The sequence below is a fragment of the Coccinella septempunctata genome, chromosome X (assembly GCF_907165205.1).
Source record: "Coccinella septempunctata chromosome X, icCocSept1.1, whole genome shotgun sequence".
NCBI classification, from domain to species: Eukaryota; Metazoa; Arthropoda; class Insecta; order Coleoptera; family Coccinellidae; genus Coccinella; species Coccinella septempunctata.
In genome coordinates, this window is record NC_058198.1 from 4951662 (window position 1) to 4970713 (window position 19052).

The 19052-nt window shown below is 37.9% G+C and overlaps 1 long non-coding RNA gene across 1 annotated transcript in view; it reads left to right on the plus strand.

The window, feature by feature from the left end:
• The first annotated feature begins 7220 nt into the window (after positions 1 to 7220).
• The window catches only part of LOC123321946, a 33377-nt gene continuing 21545 nt past the window's right edge, over positions 7221 to 19052 (plus strand). Inside the window, exon 1 of the long non-coding RNA XR_006538988.1 lies at positions 7221 to 7275. This is a non-coding gene — a long non-coding RNA (uncharacterized LOC123321946). The remainder of the gene's footprint in view (positions 7276 to 19052) is intronic.

Here is a 19052-nt window from a genome sequence, read left to right on the forward strand (position 1 = left end):
TCATAGTTGATTCATGAAGCCGTGAAACATTCAGTTTTGTTCCAAAATTCTGAATATATGTATAAGGATGCTCATATTATACGAATCCAAAGACCTTTTTTGTCCTGTATTCCAACAGAACAAGTGTCTGGTAAGTTGTTTTTTCAGAGGGTGGTGGTCGCGTGTTTGGGTGGATTTAGCCTTTATCTAAAGACGAGGCAAAATGGTAGAGGCCTCACCGTAGGGATTCTGGGACAGGTTATATGCTCGGCACAGGTGAATTACGCCTACCTGTAACGTGAGGAGTTCTCACCCACTAAACCGATTCAAAGGCATTGAGGTATAATCCCTATAATTTACCTTTCACTGTTGTTATGTCAGATAAAGAAAAAAATATAAACAAAGTCAATACGGTATATAACTGTAAATGGGCATAAATTAACAATTTTAATGCGGATTTCTTCGAACTCCCTAAAGATAGGGATGAAAACGTAATTTTTGCCACGTTTGTCAGACCAGTTTTCGCGATTGCAATTCAAGCATAAGCTTTATCTCAATTCGACCTACTTGATGAATATTACGCATGAGACAACTGTTATCAGGACGAACGTAATTTTAATGTAATTTCTTTTACGAATGGCGCAGGGTGAGAATATTTGAATGGGTCCATTGATGAATGACATATATTCCGAGATAAACAATCGCGAAATATATTTCCGGTTTATATTGACGATGAATATATTTACTCCAATTATAGGCCAAACCGACAATACTCATTGGTGAATTCGCGACTATCAATTGAATTCACGACGGTTTCGATTGATAAATGACCTAAAATTCGATGTATTCAATAATAATGTCATAGGACCTTGGCGCCATTTCCAATAATGAATCTTTTGAAACCGGTACAGAAAGACATTGACGCCCCCTAGAAGGATTAAAAAAAAACGATTTTTATTTACCGACCTCAATCACTCCTAATAAAGATTTTAAAAAAATACAGTTATAACCTAGTCGAATCTAGAAAACAAATTTCTACAGCGCTATTTGAATGATAAATTGAGAAAAAAACTATACGATTATATACTCAGACAAAATATATTGCGAATCAATTTTTTTCGAAAATAGCTTCAGATTTGCCGTTGTCGAAGAATGTGCCTGAAGTGTGCTTTTGGATGCAGTGCAATTAGGCGTTTCATTAAAAATGGTGTTTTATCAGCAGAATGCGAACGTTAACACGTGTCAACTTCCTAGTTCGTTAACGTTTCGTCTACCATGTCGACCTGCACCTGGTTCGGCTCGCGCTAATACGGGGTAGATATCAACGGCCCTACGATAAGGGAGTGCACCCCACATCGTTGTAACGACCCCCTTTACCGCGCAATCGTGAAGCCTTTTCGGAAACTGGACCTTGTACACGGACAACACAAGATACGTCCCTCGCGAAATCTAGACTGCATCAAAAAATTCGTCATAAAAAATTAGGCATTCGCTACGATGTGAAGAAGATAATGGTCTTTTCATGATAGAAAAAAGTGCAAGGTGTTCAACTCTTACTCTCCAACGAACCTTCCGAGAGAAATGCAAATAACGATCGTATTAAGGCGCGAAATAACTGAAAAAAGATTTTGCAGCAATTTTCATTAGTTTAGTCGATTTTCCGATGGTTCACGTTCCGCTTCGCCCAATTTTCACGTTTTTGGGACATTGAAACATGGGGAAGAGAAGGATCGCAAACTCAAATAATTCATATTGAGAAATTTTTTACGACAAAATCACATAATTTAAGTTTTATGATCTTTTGTAGCCTTTACGCGTTAAAATGTAGCTCGCATTCTTTAAGGATAATGAGTAGAGATTGAGGGCAGGTTTCAGTCTGTAGGTGGAAATGACAAAGCTGCATAATTAATATATTCGGGAAAATGTGCTGACTCTGCAGGTGGTGTACGAATTTCACAGGAAATAATAAAGTGTAGATTTCAGCTAGCCGATATTAGCGCGATAAAATCATAGATAAATAAAATGTTTGTAAATGAGGGCTAATAGAGCTGAATTCGAGGGAAAGCGGCAAATAATTAAGATAACAATTAAACCGAATATCCACTCAACTCATAACGAATCGAAGAAAAAAGTTTAGCACAAAAATATCAATCTCGCAATGAATTCATGTTTCTTGTGAATCGATTCAGTTGAAGAATTCAAATAGGATTGACTAGTATTGTTGGAATATGGTAATCCTTCCAAGTGTCTGTTCATTCATGGAAGTTAGGATTATTCTATGAGTGTCCCATGAATGATTCAATGATGTCCAACATAAGTCAGGACTGTTTAGATTCAGGAAATGGTCGATTATTGTTTGGCGCCAAATTTCAGAGTGGCGATGGGTTGTTTATGGGTCTTGTGTGTGTTTAAGGAGGAATTAATATGGATACTGCATTATGAGTTAGATTCATTCATTTTCGCTGTATTTATTTCTTCATTATTATGTTTAATATAAAACATTGTTCGATTGGGACTTTTGCAGTTTGAGTCGATAAAATTTCGAAATTTATTACTAGAAAAGTTGCTCTTTCAGAATATGTGACACATTCAGTTCTGTACGATGGTTTTTCTGGGATATACATTGATACGCATGTTGAAAGATGGGGTCGCTCAAAAATTCGTCAGGACTCGATGAAATTTCGAGATTTATTTCTAGAAGGGTTGCTCTTTAAGGAATTGAGAGAAATACTTTTTCGAATATCGAAAAATGATTTCATTTCCCTCTTCAAATAAGAATTTCACTTTTATATTTCACTGCTTGTTTTCCAACCCTCAAAAGGGCACTGTAAAATGTCTCAAATCGAAAACTACGATTATTTCAGGAGCAACAATTCTGAACAAAAAATTGTTGCAGTTTTCATCATAGATGATATAGATAATTCGGCGAAATTCTCGATATCTGTGTACTTAGGGGCGCAATATATTGATCCTGGCGCAACATTTGGCGACCCACATATTCCGGAAGGAAGAAAGAAACGACGAAACCGACAAAACCGACGCGTCGCCAGCTCCGACGTCGTAAGCATATGTTTCAATGAGTACATGCTACGGCCCTTATGGGGTGGAATAGTGCGTTACACATGCAGGGTGGCATGCTGGCGGGTGCATTCACCAGCGAACGGCAACTCACATATGGTCATGACTAAACAATAGGGGAACTCCAAACCGCTAAGGGCAATGCTCCAGAGTGAATATTGATTACGATAAACGATGAGGGGGTGCTCCTTTGCACCGACCCCGATCTAGCTTTCTGCAATTTACTGTATTCATCCGGCCGCTCTCAATGGCACCGTAGAAAAAAGGTGGCACGTGTTCGACGATATATTATTCTTTGATTTTTCGACCAATCGATCGATAGTGGATTGCGAGTTGCGTCCGCTTGTGGGCGACTAAGTTTTGCAGGTCGATCAGGAGATGAGTCATCACAACAGATCGGCAGACGAGGAATCGGTTGGGATTCTTTCGCGTTATCAACCCGCAACTAGCCACCCCCTTGTCTAGGGCCCGTTGATGTGATTCAATCGATAGAGAAACCGTTAACGGATTCGTGGAAAGACTGATAACGACCTGCCCAATCGATATGGCAGTTGCAATCACCGGAATATGTCTGTTAACTTCTAAATATTCGTATTTGCCCAAATTTGGAATTGGCCGAAGATATTAACCCTGATGTTTTAACTTAAACATCGGAAACATGATCTGAGTAAGCTCCAAACAATATAAGGGTTATTATTTGGCCCCATAAAGTTGAATGAGGATTTAGTTCACGTCAAAACAAGGCAAATTTCAAATAACCATCGACCTCTATGAAAGTTTCTTCTTTTCTAGATTATGAATTAATACTAATATGTCTGCTAGCAATGTATTGTTAGAAGGAATCAAATTCAATTAGTGAGAGAGCAGTGATTCTTATTCTCTTATTCCCATCCAGCAAATTTGGCTATATCTCAAATGAAATCTGAATTTTATGAAAAATTGATTTATGCTCGTTCTCACCGATATGGATATGAGATTCATGGACAAATAGTAAAATAAAAAAGCAAATTGAGAAACATTAAATGAAACAGAACCACTGAAGATTGAAATATTCATTAAACCACGACTTTATCTTGGTTTTTTCTCTAGTAATACGCTTTTTCTTCGGAAAATTGAGCCTGCCTTTGGAATTTCCTGCGTTTTCAAATAGTGATCATCCTGCAACACAAAGGAGACAAACCGCTCCTAATGCATGTTCTCCCAAACAATAATTCAGGAGTTCCCATTCCACCTTCTTCGGTTTTTTTTCACGAAGACTTATTTAGTTCTTAGGCGGCTGCCAGTAGTACCAACATCAATGGTGTCTGGTGTATGGGACGTCTAAATTTCATATTCTTCCGTGAATAAACGTACAGATTAGTAGGTGCACGCGTCCTGAAAGGAACGGAAGGAAGACCCCCGAACCAGGATGCTCTACAATTATGCACGTGTTTTGGCTTCAAAGCATGACGAACGCTTTTTAGCGACTTCCTTCGACAGAACTCCTTCAGTTTGGACCTGCGGTGGACGTATTCATGAGGAGTTGTATTACAAAATTTCCAGGAGATACGCCTGCATCGCGTGTACCACAAAAGGCTGCAAGTTGAACACCCTGGATAGCTGTTGAGCATTCCTTTCATGGAGGAACGAGATCGATTTAAATGTATGCACGCCCGAGCATTTGCATCATCTGGCGCGGATCAGCTGTAAGATCATCGAGGGGGATGCTGGGTAACTCGTGGAAGAAGTGAAAAAACCCATGAACACATATTCCAAAAGCTGGGAGAACCGTTGTCGGAAGTGAAGGGATATTTTCAATTTTTTTTCGTGGTTTACTCAAATGGCCCAAACAGTAATGGACAATAGGGAGAATTCTCAACGAATAAATTCATCCAAACAGCCGTTGACTGGTCATCGCTTCGAATTTACTACAGTAATTGTCGTCCTAATGCTTCTGTTCCCTTTGAATCAATTAGTATCCGTTGTCATCTATTTAAAAGTTGTACCGAAAGAAATTGACGAGTTAGAAGGAACTGCCCACTTGTCCGAAGGAAATTGAAAGGAATTGATATCACTCAAGAGCCAAGACCGCACCGTTCCTTTTATACAGGGCGGCGGAGATCGGATGACACAATTAAAATTGACGCCGGATTTTCGAATCGTCGAAATTTTTGGTCGGGGTAGATTTATTGAAAAAAATAGTGCTTGAAACTGCTCTCGCCCTTAAATACCACGCTTCGCTTTAATATATATATTCCAATTAAGGAAAGGGGCGTTGGAAAAGGATTGGAAAGGTCAAAAATTAATTTATTAATATATTTCGTGATTTGCAAGAATTCAAAGACATTTCTTCGAGATTTCCCAGAAGGACGGCTCGTGCGAAGTCGTATGCAATGCTCGGCGACACATCGTTTGTTGAAAATTATCGTTTCCTCCAGAGTTGAAGATTGGCCATTGTATGTAGGCCCGGACAATAAGTTATAATCTCTTCTTATCACTCTGATACAATCGTTACCTCTGTCGAATTCGTTACGAAACAATAGAACACTGACCCAAGAAAATCAACGGAAAGCCGGGCAATAATTAATGTTGGAATAACAGCAAAGCCACTTGCCAGTTTCCGGCGGAACTTTGGTGCTATGCACCCTGTAAGGGTCGCCGCAAAGCTTCTAGATTGCTTTCAATGGGACGGTCAACTATAATTCATTTAAATATCAAGTTTGACCCTGAAGATTCTTCCAAGAAGTCCGAAGCTCGAGCTTTGGCACATTTCGAAGTATGCAAGGAGCGTTCTCGAGGCATATAAGCACGTCTTGCTGGATTTTCAACCAATATACCGAGTGCGCAATTGAGGATTTATAATGAAGTGTCTAAACTAGCCCTACCTCGAGTCATAATTCGTATTTCAGAGACACTCCACGGTTTACAATTTGAGTATAGCCCAAAATCTCATAAATATGAATCGATAATATTGGTAATTACGTATACAATAAGCAGCACCCATATCTCAAAAATTTTCTATATAGGACATGAGTCTACGTATTCTTCGATATGAAAGAGAAGAGCTTATAATATATAGTAACAACACTGTTACATATTATAAACTCTTCTCTTTCAGTTACAAAACATCGCAAGCACTTGACTCCCTCATTTCACCCCCAGATGTCTTATTGGGTTGAATTTGTTTGATATACATTAAGGTACATCAACGCTCACCCCCAGCCTTTCTATTTTTGATGATAGTGTCTTTCCGGTATATGTACCTATGTCCTCAGTACGTGTTTACTCTTTTTGAAACACGTGTGCCTTTGTTTCAACAGCGTGCCACACAATTGTCCCCCGATAGAATGCAATGATAGAGGGTGGAATTACCGAATTCGAGGATTAATTATTGTCATCTGCCAACTTGAATCGCTCTATGTAAGGGGTGTTTTCATGTCATTTCACCATTCAAATGAGTCAAAATGAATATTTCTGAATCGGTCCAGGAATCCAAACTCAGAATTTCTCAGATGTGAGCTTCAAATTCGAAAAAAATCCGTCTACCACAACTCATGTCGCTGAAATTTTTGAGTGTAATCGACTGGTGGCCAAACATTCGACTCTCTTTTCAGGAAGGAGGGGAACATTTTGCATCCGCAGTTTTCTAACTTCATTAGCAACGAATTTGGTCGGCTGCAGTCAACCAAATTGAAACTGTCGAGCAATGACGAATGCTTCCTAGATATTCGGTTTCAAATCACATATGTGCACGGAATCTGCGGTTTGGGTGTTATGGTGCTACGTTTATCTAATGCTATATCCGCCAGAACCACACTTTCAGCCGGTGAAAAACCATCTGCGCCAACGTATATGGAAATGAGAGCAATACAAAAATTAATTCGAATTATCTTTACCGACATGGAACAGGTCACGAGAGAGGAATTTCAATTTTTCCTCTCAGTCAATTCAATAACGTTGATATCACAAAGTTCGAATGAGTCTTGTATATTAATTGGAAATGAAGAGAAAAAAAAATTATTTTCAATTTTACCTGATTTGACTCTGCTGTAAATTAAAACGCGATTAAGTTTCCAAAAATAATATCCCTTTTCCTCTATCTTAGAATCTACACTATTTTATCCAATTAACACTATCTCGATATTTTTTCAGATATGTATTAACTCCCATTCCAAAACTTCATACGAGAATAAGAAACGTGCAAATTGATGAATGGCTGGAAGGACTGAGTAAAAAATGGTAAGTGGAGTTTTGTAATACATCCCAATCCGAAATAAACCTTCTTACAACCGATTTAGTCTTATGGGAATAATTTGGACTATACATAGGTATCCTTAGGTTTGTAGGAGGTTTGTTGAAAGGATATACAATAGATTTTTAGCTGAATATATATTGATTCGATTTTGGATTTGGAACATTTTTCACTCATTATAGCAATTGAATGAATTAGCCACATGACCAGTTGATTGATACCGGTTCAAGACAGGAAAAATGAAAAAATAAATCTCACGTCTGGTTGAAATCTTCATTCTAACATCTGCCACATTCAATTATATTGTTTTTTGGAATCCTTACATGTAAATTCAGTTAACCAATCTGGTACAGATGGTACACATCTTCCATGCTTGAGATATATTTTTGTGTTTATTTTGAGTACCTATGAAATTTACGTTTCATTATAGGACTGTCACTATTCCATATTCGAATATATTACTCATCGTTTTCAAATATTTCTAAACTTATTTTGTTAAAAAAGTATCATAACTCAGCAACCATAAATCCTTCCATATTTCATCAACATACCTCGAGCTTTGCGAATGCAATTAACATCAACAAAAGATTTTTCGTTTTTGAGAAGGAAAGAGTGAAGAATTGACGAATGTTATTTTTACAGTGAACTGAGTACAAAACAGATTTTTAACAATTCTTTTCAATAGAAAATTTAAGAGGGTTATTTCAATTAGGTGTGCGATAGAGAAAGAGGAAGTACGGTATTACTTTCAGGCTGTTCGAAGACTTGTACACGAATATAACAGTACATGATAACAGAAGATTTTAAAGGATTACTGAATGATTTTAATTTAACTCTTTACTACGAAGAGCTACTAGTCTCACTTCATCTCGTCGATTTCGATCTTGAGCTGTTTTTTTTCTAATTAAAACGCGGAATTATGAATGCTCCTTCGCATAAATGAAATGAAGACTTAGTGTTATTTTTGCGTTGATATAAAGTGATTCATTAGGAGCCAATGGATTTTTCGAAGTTTCCATAATTGAGTTGAATCTAACAACTGATTTTTTCACCTGAACATCTTTTCAATCAGTACAGTCCTTCTCACGATTTCTGTGGAGTTCTGAATAAGCTTGACAAGGGTCCTTATCGCAGAGAAATCAGGTGAAATCGGTCAAGAACCCGTAACCTGTTTTAGCAAACACCCTGTGTCTCCCACAATAGAGTGATGCACTTCCGTATTGTAGCTACGTGTTAAATACAATTCGATACTTCGTAGTACTCGAAGGTCCCATTTTTTTTGGTCTTGCCACATTATTTTTAGTCGTATAGAGTGCCAGAACCTTGTATTCATGAATGGGCTCTCTTTCAGTCCCTTTTGTAACGACAGTGTGTATATATCAGTCAGCGATATTATTTCCGAATTTCCGAGAACCTTTGTCCAGTCCATTCGACATTCAGATACAAAATGCAGGTTTCGAATGTCCCACTTAAAATCATTGTGCGTACGTATTTCAGCGGGAGGACAATCATTTTCAATGAATGTCCGTGGCCATTCAGCACTTCCGACTTGTGCCGATGAATTGAGCTATTTGTTGGAAGCTCCGCTGTGACATTGACAGGAAGGGTTCGAATGGAGATATTGAGATTTGGCGGGAGTTCCTCGAAAGTCAGGAAACCACCAAGGGAATAAAACATTGAATTCAACAAATACTTGTCATTTCCTATTTTCTACCTTGACAAAGCACAGTTTCTCCAAAGGACAAACGATCCTTGAGGGAATAAATGGTCAGCACCATTAGAAAACGGTGCGAATCCAACACAAAAACAAATCAACACACAAATACTCTTGGGAGGTATGGAAAAGGGAGATTGAAACGAAAAACTTGATCTCTAATATGCAGAAACTACCAGCAGAGGCCTTGATGCTGCTACGTTACCAGAATCTCAGGGAATCGATGCTGCAATTATATCTGTCCAAAACTTCGAAAACTGGGCATAGGTTCTCAAATAAGTCTGTCATAAAAAGCAGGATTTTCGTTCATATTATCCTTTCCTATTGTCTGGGTTGTTCTTCGTCGCAACGAACATATTATGGCTGCATATTCATGATTTTCGAGAAAAACGTCGCATCCTAATATTCCCATTTAACTCAGGTATCAAACCAATCCCGTATCCTCAAGAAAATACTCAGTAGAATGGCACCCTTACACCCCTTATATATAATTTGAATACGTGGCTGGAATATATACCTGAGCATGTTTAAAGTTGTGCTATCTCCAACTGAAACAAAGGGCTTATGTCATCTGTGAAGACATTACGTGTAAACATTATACAGTGCCGATATTTAAGCGCTGCATTTAGATGATCCTCGATACATTAAAACATTTGAAATGAATAAAATATACACTCAACTGTGGGAATCACCGTTGTTGAAATTGGGGTACTACATGTGGCATTTTGAATTTCTTAGAAGAACGCTGCCAAAAAGCATTAATTCATTAGTTTCAGTTTACTCCAAACAATGAAATATTATTCCGTTCAAGTTTGAATCCGGAACTGACATTTATTTTATAAACCGTAACACGTGATCGAAATCTAACCGATTTAAAGTACCATATGACAGTTTCTTTCAGACCCACACTGTATCGTTTCAATATAGTAATACTTTCAACGCATGAATTTTTATTTTTCGTGCAATCCAATAGAATATTGAAAGTAATAAAACACAAACTACTTTTTCGAGTTATTTTATCGAAGGAGAAGACTGAAATACAACTAAATCACACGAAGGAACCAAGCTTTCTAATATCGTTATCTTATATCTTCAAACCTAGCCAACGAGCGCTAGTTCCTTGGCCCACGCAATAGCTTTTACGATACACTCCCTTAAACCATTCAGATTCATAGTTGCTGTTTGAAAATAGTCCATTTCGCAGAAATGACGTCGATTGGTGTTTGCGATTTATCCGGTTGCACAGTGAAGTAACTGTCAGAATCGGTTGAAGGGTTCCCGAGATAAAGCCATGTGAACCTGCAGATGTGCAATGTAAATTCTAACGATAATTTTACCACCATAATCTATGACGGCACATATCGTTGCTTTAGGGAATGACCTCCATAGTTGAATACGGAATTTGGGACCTCCTGGCACCGAAGATACTACTATTGAAAAATTACAGTCTGTAATGAATATTGGAAAAATTTGGACGGACATCTGAACTAAATTTCGGTTTTGATCATTGTTGATAGAACTCATCTGCATATCCTTGTTTACTGATAGGCAATAGAAATTAACTTTCATCTGAAAATAACAATATCAAAATAGTTTTATTGAAAAATTGGTACTTTGATTATATTTATTGCGAATTAATAATATTGAAGAAATAAATTAACTATTCACCCAATTAAGATAACACTGATTCGATGTTTCCTGTTATACATCGACTAATCCTACATTGCAATAATTCGTACTGTAGAATAATATCATAATAAACACTGCCATATTGCCTACAAGGTCAGTTGAAAAAAAGTGTATGCAGATTTCAGTAATTCTATCATCAACACCAAAAATAATCAGATATAAGGAAAAACGAGTTTTTCCAAACCTCATCAGTCAAATTGTTGTCTAATTTTCAACTCCTGGAATATTTTTCTACCCTTGATATTCAACTGAAAATCCAATCCATTAATAAAGAAGCTTTTTATTGAAACGAGAAAGATAGATCAATAATTTTTGAAAAATAGTCGAATTTAATTTTCATTGTCTCAAAAAAATCAGCCATTCATACCTCAAAGGACATTAACCTTGTATACCCTGCAATAATTAGTGACTTACTTATTTATTATCCGTATTGAGTGCATCTTTCATCGACCCCCGTAATTGAATCGTTGACCGAAAACAAAATGAAGAAACTTATTCATGCTGATGAGCTGATGTTGATGCTGGGACTGATGTAAAAGGAAATAAGGTGCTAAACACAAACTCACTTTATGACTTCTCCAGGCTGTACCGCGTTTGTACCCTCATGATTTATGGTTCGTTTCGAAAATCATAAAATTATTTTCGTTCACCGAAGACGAACGATGATTTCTTCAGATCACCTCCATTGTCGTTAGAATATGATCCTTTTATTCTAATTCGAATGTCCCATTCAACCTTCGAAGCTTGAAAAGCTTGTATTTGGTTGAATTACTGAAAAGTCCAAAACAAGGGAATTTTTTTTATGATTTTCCCATCAGGGGTTTGGCAATGTATCAACGACCAGAGAAAAATTGGTACATTTTGAATTCTTTCGATATGTTGATCAGAAAAATTTCCTTATAAAATAACAGAAAACAAGTGGATATTTTTATTGTATAGGAACGAGCTGTTAATAGGTCCTTGTGAAGAGAATTTTCCAATTAAAGATTTCAATATTCAACTCAAGTTGAGGTACCTACTTCACATCTCGGTCGTCTAGTGTTTTTGAGGAGCCACGTTTCAGTGGGTGTTTCTTTTTATCAGGTCCCCTGACACTTGCTTGTTTACTCTGGACGATATGAAAGAAATATCTTGTGGGAAATCTTCAAAAATGTCCCATACATCAACAGGGCTGGGTTGGCTGGGATCTTTTCGACAAAGGAATTTGTGGAATATATTATTCCTTCAAAAGTCACGGGGTTCATTGTCACAGGTGGTTGATGATACCCGGAAAAATTTCACGGTTAAAATGGACCGATAAAATCAGTGTTTTCGATCCGTAATTTCTGGAGCGAAGAGCTAATGACGCATTTAGGTTAAACGAAGCCTTGTTTCGGCGATAATTGACAACAGGCCCTTCATTATTGCCTACGTTCTGCTAAATATCAACGGGATCGAATGTCCTTTCTTCGGCCTGTTCGAAAATTACAAATTCCAATATTATCTCGATCTCATAAGTACCCTGTCCCTGTCCCTTTCCACTTGTGCGGCGGCGGTGGGCCTCCAAGAAGGGATTTTCTGAGAAGTGTAGCATTTGTTGATGCTTCTTCCATTGAAAAGTTGCCTATAATGTTGTTGGACCGTATATAAGTTTGTGTTACTATTTCCGGCGCCAGTGAAGACTCGAATCTAGGTGTTCTCACCGTGATTGATTTGGCGGGAGCAGTCGGCTTTCGGGATTATCCTTTGCGGTATTTCACACATGAATAAAGAAAGGACCAATGAATGGCTGCATCGCCTTGTAATAAGTCCCTAAGGGTTTGTGGACAAGGGAAATTGTCAAAATTTCTTTGGAGGGAAGGAACTGGAACAAAGACATTTCAAGGCTGACAGTTGCCGTTTTCTCAGTCGCCTCCGATGTGAACGATTTTTTTCTTCCACGTTGCTAACACCATTCGATATAATGAACCATCCAGTTGATGTAAGCCCTTCCTTTATACCGGTAACTACTGGAGATAGAACGATGAAACTTGATGAAAAATCAAGAACCATGTGACAACAATCGACAATAATTCCTCGTCAAGTAGGCTCTGAAATTTTTCAGGTTGATGTCCTGGCTCTCCATATCTCGATGACGTTAATTTCTGATGTTATTTTTGATATGAAAAATTTTCAAGAAAATTTATCCACAGATTCTCTCAAAAACCCGAAACACTTTGACGTTTTATACCCACAATATGTTCGAATAGGTGCTCAAATAAAGAATATCAACCTTATTTGATAAAATCAAGTAATTTTTTGACGAAACTTGAGTCGAATTTGAGGTGGTTTTTTATTCTTTCGTGTGGAATTTTTAAGTCTGAAATTGAAATTTTCGAGAGGAGTTTGACATTTTTGTTTGTGCATGAAAGAGATCGATACACGTGTAACTTTTAAAGAATGACTCAATTTTTAATGTACCATCCGAGTACTTCGTGTGAGGTTCAATCCTTCCATAATTCGTTCGTCCTTCATCCTCTCTATAGAATAATTTAAAGCTACGTTCCCACTAAAATCGAGGTTTTCTTCTGGCACGCCAGATATCATTATTTCTCAGTCCTCTCCAGCTAACCTGTTTTTCTTCTCCTGGGTCCATAGACTACTTAATTTTGAAATAACTTGATAAATTCCTTCAACTTCCAGGAAATCATAAATTACATAATAAAGTGATTAATGAATCTTTCTCGACTGATTAGATCAGGTTCCGAGGAACAATTGATAAATATTTGAGGTAGGTACAAGGGACGTTCTGTATCATCAGCATTATGTTATCTATGGCACTTTTGATCTCATTGCATCAACATTCATCCAATGAATCGAATGAATCATCAGTTAATAAGACGGTGTATTTTGGTCCCTACGTTTTGACATCTGAATAAAGAGCCGCCTTAAATAGGTTGATCAACAGAAGTATTTTATTCTGCATAACTGCAAAATGAGGTCAAATGGCATAGGCTATCGACATCGGAACTATCGCAATGTGATGAAAAGTGAGCTCTGAACAAATATCATATCTTGGTCAAGAAAAATCAACAATCGTCTATTTGCCATCAGTTTTTGCATCCGAAAAATTTCCCATTTTGATATAAAATCAGAAAAATGTCAGAACCGTTAGTGCATGTGTTCAGCAAAGGAAAGGGTAAGGGTATATCATTTGACCTTCATATAATTCATTTCTCGATAATCATTTAACGTAGAAAAATCGTGGCACATAAATAAGCATTGATAACATAAGACGTCAGAAATCCATAGCTATGATGCAATTTTTTGAAAATTAGATTAAGTTCTTTGAAGATTCACAGTGTGCGGCAGCTACTAGAATACGCCAATTGAAAGAAATATGCTGATTTCTTTGAATTTCCCAAACTCGAAAGAGTGTGATACCTATGAGAATGGGATAAAATAAGAGAAACCAGATGGGGGAATAAATTGTAATAAAAGTAATACATTCTCTTCGCTCTTGATTAAAAAAACTGGAATATTCAGATATTGCTTTGAAATATTAAGAGGCCAGTTTTTTCAATAGGACTTCTATATTTCATTCAGGTGGCTTATTCGAAACAATCTACTACTCTCTACCCGGGACGGTCATAAATGGAACGTCCAAGTTGAATGAGAACTGCGTGGCTCATTTGTGAGAGTCTTGAAGCGAAACGAAATTTGCATCTCAGTTTAACATAATTCGGAAATAAGTCCGGGAATTTCAAAAGGCGCTTGTCACCTTGCCAAATTGCAAAAAGAGGTTTGGCGATCGAATTCAGAAGGTTTCTATTTACTCTCAAGGCAGGCCCTAATCAGTTCCTTCTCAGCTGTCTTGGGAATGAATGATTTGAGGCTTAAGAGCGTTCTGGTCAGCTTTACCGCGGAACAATGAGGTTTCAATACTGACAAACAACCAGATTTTTTCCAAGAATTTCTGTTAATCCAAGGACGCGTTTTATCTCTAGGCTAAAAGTGCTCGAGAGTGATTTTGAAATTATCCGTATTTTTTATTCTACTGTCTAACCCTGTTTGCAAGTTTTTTTCTTAATTAAGATCAATCTTGTATTCCTTCTACAATATGATAAATGTTATCAAGGCGATTTACGCGGAATCTTTTCCTGGTTGGCAATTCCTGACGTGAAGATGGCATACACATTTGCCCCATCTTACACACAGTTTTTCCGAGCATCCAAGCTATCTGACTGTTTAAGTGGACGCTCCACGATTAAAACATTGCTTCTTAACATCCAGTAATAACACGAACAGCTGTTTATGCTCCGGCTCAGATGGTTCTATATCATAAAGAGATAATTCAAGTTAATATATGGTGCAGATATTTTTTTCCACTTAGAATATCCAATATAACTCGTCATTTTTCTCAGCAGCAATCCCTTGGCGCGATCTTATGGTGTCTTCGAGTTAAATCTAAGATTATAACTAGAGTTCTCGCATGTTTTTCTCGACGGCCATACCATCCAGTCGTTTCCCAGATGTCAATCAGGTTGGTTTAATTGGAAAGATGGTTTTCATACGGAGCATATCGAGTTGTTTCGCGTTACTGGATACGCAGATATTTCATAATCCGGTTTCGAGAAATATTCATTAGATATTAGGAGTGCTGCACTCGTGTTAATTCCGATAGCGGGAAAATTATTGATCCTCTGGATTGCTACAAAGTAGGGGAACCTGGTAGAGAGTAACAAACGCTCTACGGCCAAATGATACACGTGCTAGGTTCTTCCTTGACTAACACATTCTGAAAAGTTGCTAGAAAAGTACCACGAACGCCTTTTATTTATTGGTCCTGAACCCTCATTCAGCATAGGAATATGGAGCCATAGAGAAACAGTCTGGGGGAGTCTTCCAAGGATGGGTCATTTCAAAAGGTTCCTTCGGAACTTCATTAGAACTAAGATCTAAGAAAGGATCATTGGCACGATGGCGTCCATGTGATAGGCGTTTTCTTTCTCAGGTCTTAGTTCTTACGAATTCATAGTTAACCCACCATAAGAAGTATGTGTACTCAGCAAGAATATCTCTTTACTGGATTTCATACAGAGCATTGCCTTCTCAGGAAGAATAGGTCTAGCAGAAACCTGGCAATAGAATGCCTCGTCATTGCTAACCAAGGAAAAAAAATTATTTGGAAGGAAAACTTGTAGGAGCGAAGCCTCCTTGAAGCCAAACCCTGGGGTTCATCAGAACTCTGACTCTGGGGGTGGCAGTGCAAACCTCTACAATACATCGTTGGCAATCGAGTGGACTTTGACGTGAACCCTTGAACCAGACGGCTTGTTGTATGTTTAGACCACCTCACTGAGCTGGTAGGTGAGGGGGTCCACAACGAGAATGAGATGACCTAATTGCTAACGTCTGTAACCATCTTATGTGGAGCAGACTCGTTAGACAGATAAAAAATTACGAATATCACCTCACTTTCATCCGAAATGTCCGTGCCTCGAATCACTGACCAACATTTTGACTATATGGTAATATCTGTTCATGAGTAACTCGTCAGTTTCCGAGGACCACGCTTGAACCGACCAATTCCGGTCCACGCAGATGGAATTCCGCAGGATTCTAACTGGATCACTTAATTTTCATATCGGATGTAAGTATTCCGCGCGTCGCCGATATGTTTTATGAATGAATTCCTGGAAGATAGCGCCTCTTTCGACTGCAAATTATGACGAGTTCACTATGGTGATGACATTGACCATGTGTTTCCCGCCAAAACATTAGACATTCTCGCAGGTTTTTTTAAATCCACTGGCGTACCGTCGTTCCTTGTTTACCGATCCTTTCTATCTTCTCCGCTCGCAAGGTTCTTACGATTTTTCACCTGTATCAGTATTTGAGCCTTACCAAGAAGCTGAGTTCATATTTCCCATTCAAAAGAAGACAATTGTTCATGTTTGAATATGCAGGAATCAACTGTTAACAAGTTGAGGACATACTCCTCTCCAATATTTATCGAATTTTTGCATATTCCTGTAATCCAATACCTTCTTATCTCGAAGGAATTTGTCTAATGTCAAGCTTCAAGAGTTAGTTCTATACTACTTCCTCGTTTAGATATCACGCTAACAGGTAATGTTCAAGTTTCAATTCCGGAATCAACTCTTGCAAATAAACCTCATATTCCTAATCGACTCAGATGGTTCACTGAATCAGAATAATGCCAAGTGGCAATAAATATATTTTAACGCTGATAAATTTTGAAACTTATCCAACTTCCACTATTACAGTTAGAAATCGTTCAATAGTTCCCATTGGCTTTATTGGGGTGATATAAATCGTAATTTACAACCTAACGGTTCTTCATTACTTCAGAGGAATTTTCATTGTGCACAGTTTTCGCCACATCCACAAACGGCAAAGTCTATTACAACATTTTTCAAAGTAGATCATCCTGATTTGAAGGCTTGGAAATGTTTGCTGGCCTATGCTGATTTTGAAAGGTTCTGTTGAATTTTGAGACATTGCTTTTGAGGATGATACCGGGATGTATCTCTTTTCTCGAGATGCACTTGCATCCGAAGATACGCCTCTGATTTTTGATATTGTTGGACCGGTGAGGCAGGTTTTCTTCATAGGCTAACGACCTGTTAGTTCCCGCGCTTGTGTCGGTTATAGGAACTACCCACGAACTATGCATACAAGGGGTATCCGAGAAAATATCCAGGAATTTGGGATTTTTTCTTCCACAATTTCTATATATCAGAAAACTATGGTTCATGGGCGAGTTCTAGAGAAAACATTCTATACCTACCTTCCAAGATATTGAAGTTACAGAATTTAATAAAAATCCAATTCATAAAATGAAAATTTTTTACTATCTGTGGATTTTTTTAATCCAATTCATCTAGGACAATTTCTGTTCGAAAATATGCCAGAAATGTTGAAACATCGATCTCCCATTTTTCTTCCTGTTCTTGGTTATGAGTTCACTGAATATATTTAATGAATACCACGAAATTCAAATATTGTCTGGCTCGTGCAACAATTGGTTATCTTTCCTGTTTCAAATAACGTAGAAGTGTTCGATGCCTAAAACCATATGACACAGGAAACTGGGTAGCGTAAAGAACCCCTCAGTATATGGGAAGATTCTGTTTAGTTTCATGTTTTCACAGACTACACACTACACTTCCTCGGGGGGTTAAATATTCGAACTCAAGCATGCAACAGTCGAAACGATGTTCAATTCCAGAAGGTCCCATTTTGTGTCTGTCAAGGTCTTTCCTCTGCATTTGTGTCAGTTTTCTTAACTTAAAAACTATGTATTTACTCCCCATAAATTTTCATTTATTGAATGAACTTCGGCAGCACCACTCACATGTATAAACAAAGACGTGCCAATTGCTTTTCAACCAAATGAGATATACTAAAACTGACTTCTAATGACAGCTGTTTCGTATGGGGAATATTTCGTTGAAGGGAGCCCTGGAGGTCTGTTCTAACCAAAGCAATGCATAATGACTCTATTCCACCCCCATTAATAGAAAACAATTCGAACAATGAATTCAGAAATTGAAAATGGATTGAACGAAAGGTACGCATTGGATATCACCTATAAGCCTTGTCTCTCTCGTTTTTAAGCTCAATTTCATGAATAGGAAAATTGAAATAAGTAGGAAAAAGTTGTCGGATAGTGTGGAAGCATGCGGCACAAATTAGTGGTCGTAACAAGGCGGAAACGCTTATTTGAGGCATTTGAACTCGGACGAAACCACAGCGTCTCCTTTAATTCAATTTACGTGCAGCGGTCATATGATCGGTCGAATTTTCGAGCTGCCCCCGTAAAAAATCTAGTTGTTCTTCTCCTTGGTCCCGGAATTATTGCACGTCCATTGATAGTTACCGCGAAATTGTTATAAACAATGAAGTATGCAAGACCATCATCGGATTGTACACGCGTACAGTTTCCCGCTCTGAACAATCTGACATCTTTTCCGCCTTTAATTATTCGACGGAAAATTATATTGTGTCATTCATAAGCGAATGGCAATAGGAATTCGCCGAGCCTTTGTCCATCTTCCTTCGTCAGTACCCAGCGCCGTTTCTGTGAGATTCAGTGGCAATCAATATCGAAATTGAAGAAAAGGAAATTGAGGAATTATAATGAGCAGTCATAACTACCCGTGCGGTTTCTTTGTTGGTTATTGGAATTGCTGGAAAAGCTCTTAAATCCGCATTCTTAGGAATGGCTGATGATTTTTACAATTGTTCTTTACAACTGGGCACATTCATTAGATTTTCATGGTCAGATGGAGATTGAATGCTCTGTTGTCTGGTATAATGGTGGTCACTTTTTATCTACGCTAGCCTTAAGGCTGTTGTCATCATGTTGTCAAAAAT